This window comes from Diabrotica undecimpunctata, chromosome 1, assembly GCF_040954645.1.
Source record: "Diabrotica undecimpunctata isolate CICGRU chromosome 1, icDiaUnde3, whole genome shotgun sequence".
Classification (NCBI taxonomy): domain Eukaryota; kingdom Metazoa; phylum Arthropoda; class Insecta; order Coleoptera; family Chrysomelidae; genus Diabrotica; species Diabrotica undecimpunctata.
Window position 1 is genome coordinate 167,112,810 of NC_092803.1, and position 9,179 is coordinate 167,121,988.

A 9,179-nucleotide genomic window follows, 5' to 3' on the forward strand; every position below is an offset into this window, starting at 1 on the left:
ATAAAACTGGTACACTTTTTTTTCCCAATGTAAACCTGTGTTCAATGGTTCGTGAATCAACTCGTTGTTGCCATCACAGATAACGGAATTGCACTAAATCTAAATAAAAAAGGACGTTCAAAAATGTTTAAAGTTTTTATATAGGTATTATTATTATCATTAACAACAAAAAACCGCATCTAATAAATTTAATAACCAGGGAGAAGGTTGAGTTAATGCCCAAAATTTTTAAAGGATCTTTAAAAGTAGGGTATTGGAACAGGGAACATTGGAATGCATCTACTGTAATTTTATAATGTGTCTGTCGCACAGCCCTCCTTTTAGCTGATTTGATATATTTTCGTTAAACTGGCAACGTGGCCCTAGAAATTAGAATGACATATGTGACAAGATCAACTTACACAACTTGAAAAACACGATTTTCGGTTATAAGAGTTGTACCAGTTTTTTATGACGCGAACGGTACCAGTATCTTGTTCTGTAAAAATACAAGAACTGTCAAACGGCACTGAGGTCTCAATCTGCCTAATCTTCAGTGTCGAGTGACGACCGATTTTACCCTGTATGTATAGCTGCTTTTATACTCTCATTATGCGCGGGAACGGTATGCATACTGAGCACGGTCGGAGCGGGATTGGTTGTGGCGGGGGTCGCTGAAGCAGCGTTCGCCATGTTACCAGCAGTCTTTTAGGACGTTTTTTAATATCGATGGCTTCACGAATAATTCTCCGATCTCCTTCGATCTAGATTCGACCCATGGGAGACACAAAATGGATGCTGACGAACCCCAAAACTGGGCCTCAGGTTATTCTGGTAGATAGCTATATAATTCTTCAAAACTTGCTTGCTTATTTTTCACTCAAAACCATCTAGACTACTAAGCCCTCAGAAACGCTGCTATCGGATCACTTGACACGGAATACAGCAACAAACTGGTGATTATCTCACTTTACAAAGACTGCCAAATAACATTTCGAGATTAAATCACCTCCTTCTAACAAAAACTCATCGAATTAAGCGAAAAGTTGCCGGTTTTTGATACTATAACCGAAAGGGATGTTTCCTCGTTCAGCCTCCAATCAGTTCTCTCCGCTTATCTCGACCTTCAACTTTCATTAACTTTTCGTTGTCAAACTTATCTGTCTCTCCCATACTAGCTTCTAACTGCCAGCCAATCGAATCTTTTTTTAATTACGCTTTTGATTCGATAATGGACCGTAAAGTGCTGGGCCTTCAAATTTTTGTAATAATTTAATTAAGACGCAAATGGACACTACGTAGGTAATATTTTCTTTGGATGTCTTGCATATACACCTGGGTGTATCAAATAAATTTTATATATTTAAATATTCGATAGTAAAAGGAACAAATTCATGCTACAAACTGATGCAATTTTGACCGAATTGATTGTGAGAGTGCTGATAGAAATGATCAAAGTCTGAAATTACCATCGATAAGAACTCTTTTGACTTCTTGTTTTTTCGTGTTTGTATATATATATATATATATATATATATATATATATATATATATATATATATATATATATATATATAGTAGTAAAAGTCTAGTAAATAATTATTAATAGTGTTGTGAATTTATTAATTGTTATGTCTTTAATTTATAATGTCTTTACTAATTTATTATATTGTTCCTACTTTAATTTATTAAAAGGCACGATAATTTATATAAGTCTATTTATCACTACATATACAATAATTTATTAGTAGGCGAGCGTAACAATAATATCGCGAGCGCGACTCTTCTTCATTAACTGTTTTCAAAATAAAAGTTCCCTCATATTTATACGAAAACAGCTGCTCTAGAATCCCATGGATTTTGACTTCAATTGACCTGGTTTCGCCTCGAATGGACAGGCCTAATTCCGGAAGATTCGAATGGAACCAGTTTTTTTATTACTTGGAGTTTATGCCAGCTATTCGAAATGTCTCGTCTAATCTAAAACAGAACAGCATTAGTCATAATATAATACGGTTATTTTAGGCCAGGATAATTATCGTAACATTGCCCCCCTCTTAAAAGATGGTTCCTCCTGGAACCTTGTCGGGACTGAAACCGGAACTGTATGCTGGTATCGGCAACTGGACCCTCTTTTACAACTTCCAGTTGTATAAAAATGACAAGGGACGGTTTTCTCTCCGCACCAGTAACTATGCGGATTGCAACAGACTAACACCTGGACTTCGGTGTCTTTAAAGATCTCCTCCACCATATTTCGGATGACCCTCCAATCTAATTGGCGGCACTCCAACTTTGGCATGGCTAACTTTTGCACGTCGGATTCTAGTACGTGCTCTCTCAATTGAAGTAAGGCTTCCCACACATCTCGGTAGGTAGGTTGGTCACGGGCAGTGTCTTTTGTTACCAGGTAGAAAAGGTAACGTGATGCATCTTGGAGTTTCAAGGTCTTACCGGGAGCTGGCACCTGGCATTGAAGTTCTGCAACTCGACCAAACTTCCTTCGAAAGACGGATGCCAACCCTGGTGCGTCTTTGATACTGGCCGGGATGGTAAGGGCCAGCGAGTAGTCATCGGGGAGCGCGAGTAGATCTTGCTTTTCTTCAGTGGTAACACCATGTCTTGCTTTACCGGTACCTCCATAGGCACCCATGAATTCCTCAAACGTGAGGTCAGACACGTCTTGGACTTGGTTTACTTCCACTTCTTCATCTACTTCGTGGTCACCTTCGAAAGACGCCAGCCGGTTATGGTGTACTATCATCGGCTTTCCCCTCGGAATCTTGCTTATTCGGTAGATGACATCGTTGATCTTCTCCATGATGAGGTATGGACCTTCCCAAAACTGCTGCAATTTGGGAGAACAACCTTTTCGCTTCTTGGGATTATACAGCCATACTTTGTCGTTCTTCTTAAAGCAACCCTTTTCGGCTTGTGTATCGTACCGTTTCTTCATTCGGTCGCTAGCGATCTGAAGGTGGGAACGGACCAACTCATGTACATCGTCCATTCTTCTTCGTAATTCGATCACATAATCTTCACCTGCTACATCTTCTCCAGGTCGACACCCAAATTCTAGATCACAAGGTAGTCGCATTTCGCGTCCGAATAGGACTCTGGCTGGTGTCTGGCCCGTTGATTCGTTAACAGCAGATCTGTAGGCCATTGTGAAGAACGGAAGGTATTGGTCCCAGTCTCGCTGATGATCGGACACCATCTTTGTCAAATACTTGCCAACTGTCCTATTCATTCGTTCTACCATACCATCCGATTGCGGATGATACGCGGTAGTTCTTGTTTTCTTCATGCCTAGTCTATCACATATTCCTTGGAATAGATCGCTTTCGAAGTTCCTGCCTTGGTCACTATGGATCTCCAAAGGCACTCCAAATCGGCTGATATATTCTTGGATCAACTTATCTGCAACGGTGGCGGCCTTCTGGTCTGGAAGTGCGTAAATCTCGACCCACTTAGTGAAGTAATCCATTACTACCAGCATGTACTTGCCTCCATTTTCACTTTCTGGAAATGGCCCAGCGATGTCCAAAGCTATTCTTTCAAACGGGCTTCCAACATTATATTGTCTCATAGGAGCTCTCCTTTTTCGGTAAGGCCCGTTACTCGTGGCACAAATAGTACATTTCTTACACCAGTCTTTTACATCGTCGGAACTGTTCATCCAATAAAACCGTTCCCGAATTCGCTGAAGGGTTTTCCTTACACCAAAATGCCCTCCCGATGGACTGTCGTGTAACTGACGAAGTACTTCGGCTATTCTGCTCTTTGGGATCACCAACTGTCTTCTCTTCTCTGAACCGTCATCATTTTCCAGGACTCGTTTGAGCAAGCCATCTTCTACGATAAATGAGTCCCACTGGGCCCAATACGTCTTAACTACTGAGCAAAGGTTTGATATTTCCTGCCAAGGTGGTCGACGGTTTTCCTCTTTCCATTTTCGGATTTTCTGTATAACTGGATCTCTCTCTTGTTCTTCCCTGATCTTAGTAGGCGTCCAGTCGTCGTTGACAATCGTCGTTCTTAGCACTGCTGCTTCCTTGGATTCCGTTTTGTTGCAGTGGGAACACTCTGCTGAGCATGGCCTTCTGGAAAGAGAATCAGCGTTTCTGTGGCTGACCCCGGCCCGGTGCTCAATCTTAAAATCGTATTCTTGGAGTCGTTCGATCCACCTGGCTATCTGACCCTCTGGATTCTTAAACTGCATCAACCACTTAAGGGCGGCATGGTCGGTTCGGATTAGAAACTTTCTGCCATAGAGGTATTGATAGAAGTGCTCTACTGATTTCACTACTGCCAGAAGTTCTCTTCTCGTGACGCAATAATTCCGTTCAGGTTTTGAAAGAACTTTACTAAAATATCCGAGGACTCGTTCCTGTCCTCCTTGAATCTGAGACAGCACTCCTCCAATTCCCACATTACTTGCATCTGTATCTAAGATGAACTCTCCTTCTGGCAGTGGATACCCTAAAATTGGTGCTGTTATTAAATGCTTTTTCAACGTTTCAAAGGCATTTTGGCAGTCTATATCCCAGCGGTATTCTCTTGCTTCCTCTGTAAGTCGCGTTAATGGCTTAGCGATATCTGCAAACTTCTTAATAAATCTCCGGTAGTAAGTACATAGTCCAAGAAAACTTCTCACTTGATGTTTGTCAGTTGGTTTTGGCCATTCCTTAATAGAATCGATTTTTCCCTTATCCACGGCCACTCCTTCTTTACTGACTATATGACCCAGATAATTGACTTTACCTTGAAATAGCTGACACTTCTTGGGGTTTAGCATCAATTGGGCAGCTTTAAGTCGATTAAAAACGTTTTCTAAATTCCTCAAATGATCTTCGAATGTCTCCCCCAAGACGATTATGTCATCTAAATAAACCAGGCATGTTTTCCAAGATAACCCTCTCAACACATTTTCCATAAGCCTCTCAAATGTCGCAGGAGCATTACAGAGTCCAAATGGCATAACGTTGAATTGCCACAATCCAGATCCTGTGGTGAAGGCTGTCTTTTCTTTATCTACTGGGTCCATTTCTACCTGCCAGTATCCAGACTTCAAATCCAAAGTAGAAAACAATTTACTTCCAGCCAATGTGTCCAATGTGTCATCGATCCGAGGCAGAGGATAACTATCCTTCTTGGTAACGTTGTTCAGCAAACGGTAATCCACACAGAACCTCGTCGTTCCGTCTTTCTTCTTAACCAGGACCACCGGAGAGACCCATGGGCTCGTAGAAGGTTCTATCACCCCGTCTTTCTTCATTTCCTGAACAATCGTTTCAGCTTCCTCTCTCTTCGCCTGTGGTAATCGTCGAGCTGTTTGACGAATTGGCTTAGCATTACCAGTATCAATTTTATGCTTAACAACGGTAGTTCTTCCCGTCTTTCCTCCTTTCGGTACGAAAATATCACGATACTGCCGAAGAAATTCCCTTAATTTCCTTTTCTCCATCTGATTTAGAGACTGTCCTGCAACTGCAACCATTTGGTCGAATTTGTCGTTGGAATTATCAGATGTTGTCGCCTGACGGATTATGGATGTCACAGGTACACAAGTTCCTACTTTTGTCTCTTTCTTTATGGTCACTGGGTAGTCGTTGACATTGATAAGTCTCACAGGAATTTCTTTAGCCGAAGTCACCAATTCCTTTCCAATTATGATTCCACGGCCAACCTCATCGTCGTGGTTCCAAGGCTCCATCATAACGGGTCTCCCTTCGTCCACAATTCCCTGTAGCCGCGCTACTATGATCGTTTCGCTTCTCGCAGGCACGACTGTATCTTCTGTAATGGCTGCTTGCACAGTGTTGTCATTATGTGGATGGAGAAATACCTCCTCGTTGCCAACTTTGATTACCTTATTCTTAAAATCCAATTGGAATCCATGCATATTCATTACGTCCATTCCTAATATAACATCCTCTTCGATGTCAGCAACTATAACAGTATGGACGAACTTTTCTGCTCCAATTCCCAATTGTACCTGTATTTCTCCATGAATGTTGGCATTTTCACCTGTAGCGGTCCGAAGTCGCAACCTCGTTGGTAACAGTTTCTTACGGCTGTTTATAACTGTTGGACGTATAATGGTTCTGGTCGCTCCGGTATCCACCAACAACGTATGTCTTTTACCATTTATTTCTCCATCTACATATACACTATCTTCACGACATTTCAAAGAAGCTATTAGTATGAGAGGGTCTTTGGAAAAGTTTTGGGTCGAAGCTGCCCCCCTAAGGCTGACCCGTTCTAGTTTTCCTGATGGTGAGTTTCTTGATTTGCGTCGTACCTAGGGTGCTTACAGGAGCTTCGTACGTGTCCTATTTCGCCACAATTCCAGCATCTGATGATCTTCGTTTTCTTATATGTCATGCTTTTCATCATATTAACGAGCTGGTCAAGTTTATCTTCATCTCCTTCCTCTTTTACAGTCCTAACTTTACTGTACCCGCCAGAGGCCTGCGTAGCTGACTCGTATTCGAGGGCGGCGGATAAGACATCAACCAGCGTCTTGTGACGAGCTAATCGTAGTGTTCTCTGCATTTCATGATCACGAAGACCATCAATAAACGTTTGAACGGCCAATTTTTCCATCATGTCTTCGGGAGCTGTTGGATAAGCATATCGTACTAATCTGGCAATATCTACCTCATATTCTTGAAGAGCCTCATCTTTCTTCTGTCTACGATTTTTAAGCTGCGACTGATATACATGCTCCAAATGTTCGTGGCCATATCGCATATTTAACCTCTTCTTCAGTTGTTCGAAATCATCGGTCTCCTCTACGGCTATGGTCTGAAGCACATCTAAGGCATCTCCTCGAAGAGCGATAGTCAGGTTTACCGCCTTTTCTTTTTCAGACCATCCATTTGCTCTTGCGGCTGATTCGAACTGTTTCATGTAGTTGTTCCATGACGATTTTCCATCGAAAGTTGGGACTTTCACATGGACAGAACCTCCACTTCCTTCAAATTTCGGCCGTGTTTCCAACTTACATTTCGTCTCTTCTTCTTTTGTCTCCACTGTAATTGGATTGTTTCCTCTCTCTGCTGTCCCTGTTTCCTCCATCTTCCTTTCCATCTCTTTAATCTTTTCTTCGAAGGCCGACATATCGGCAGCAACTTGGTTTTTTAGCGAAGACATTCTATCGTCGAGGGCAGACATCTCGGAAGTTACTTTAGAGATGTTAGCAGAAACTTTACTTTCCAGAGAAGAAATCTCGTTAGAAACTTTGTTTTCTAATGAGGCGATGTCGCCGGAAACTTTGTTCTCCAATGATGCGATGTCACCGGAAACTTTGTTCTCTAATGATGCGATGTCGCCGGAAACTTTCGAAATATCGCCAGAAACTTTGTTCTCTAATGATGCGATGTCACCAGAAACTTTAGAAATCGACGAGAGGACAGCATCTTCAAATATATAAGTCTCTGGATCTAGTCCTTCTTCTAGCAAAGCGTTCTTTAGTCGTTGGACTAACTCAGCCTTTTTTCCGGTGGAAGCTAATTCTCTGTCTTCAAGATGTCTTCTTAAATTAGTCACTGTCAGCTCATAAATCGTAGCCATTTTCACAATTTATTTTATATTCACTTGTATTATTATTATAAGTCTAATTTATGTTCGATCTCACTTCTGGCACCATTTGTTGTGAATTTATTAATTGTTATGTCTTTAATTTATAATGTCTTTACTAATTTATTATATTGTTCCTACTTTAATTTATTAAAAGGCACGATAATTTATATAAGTCTATTTATCACTACATATACAATAATTTATTAGTAGGCGAGCGTAACAATAATATCGCGAGCGCGACTCTTCTTCATTAACTGTTTTCAAAATAAAAGTTCCCTCATATTTATACGAAAACAGCTGCTCTAGAATCCCATGGATTTTGACTTCAATTGACCTGGTTTCGCCTCGAATGGACAGGCCTAATTCCGGAAGATTCGAATGGAACCAGTTTTTTTATTACTTGGAGTTTATGCCAGCTATTCGAAATGTCTCGTCTAATCTAAAACAGAACAGCATTAGTCATAATATAATACGGTTATTTTAGGCCAGGATAATTATCGTAACAATAGTGTTAATTCTACGCTATGCACAAAATTACGGGTTAAATGTAATACTGTTATTTAAAATAAAGTCACGAAGATCAAAGTGTACGGAAGCTCATAATTCTCGAAAGTTTGGCACCTTAATTTCCGCAGTAGGAGTTACTCCTTAGAACCTACATTAGTCAATTAAATGTATTCTAAAGATAATACCGAACGGATTTCATATTGCCACCGTCTACAACAAACCCGGCCGAACGGATTTTGTCGATTTATGAGTTTCGTATGCAAATTGAGGATTAAGTCATAATTTATAAACAGTATCTATCACCAAAAATGTTTTGAATAGGCGTTGGTAGAAATCTCAATAAAATTATAGTGCTGTGACAGTGTAAAATTATATCATTCATATCACTATTATTAAATATACTTTAAAAAGGGAAATTCCAAGTGGTTGGCTGTATACTATAGTTAAAAAAAAAATAAAACCTTCTTTTTATATTTATAAAAAAAATTATACCATTTTACAAAAAAAAGTTTTTACCTCATTGTATACCTCTAGATGATTATATATATATATATATATATATATATATATATATATATATATATATATATATAATGGCACTACAGCCCAAATCGAACATTGGTCTCCTCCAAACTATGCCTCCAACCTTGAGACGGTCCCGCGTGGATCTTCTCCAGGTTCTAACGTCTAGCAAATTTTGCGCTTCCACTGCCACTTCGTTCTCCCACCTTTTGGTGCTGCGCCCTGCATTTTACTATCTAAGGCTCTCTTTGGCAATCTTCCAGTCACCATTCGCACTACATGACCAACCCATCAAAGTCTCGGAAGTTTAACGAATTCTGAGATCGGCGCCTCTTTGAACAGTTGGTAAAGTTCATGGTTGTACCTGGATCTCCATATTCCGTTTCCGTTAATAGGTGCAAATATCTTTCTTAGAACTTTTCGTTCGAAAACTTCCAGGGGACATTGTCAATACTTAGAGCCTTGTTGTTTTTCTTCGGTGCTCGTATTGCTTGTTTTACCTCTTTTATCGTCGAGGGTTCTATATTTTGTGTGTCTCATTTAATTTGATGCATGTGTATAAGCTCTTCATTTTCTTGCGGCCC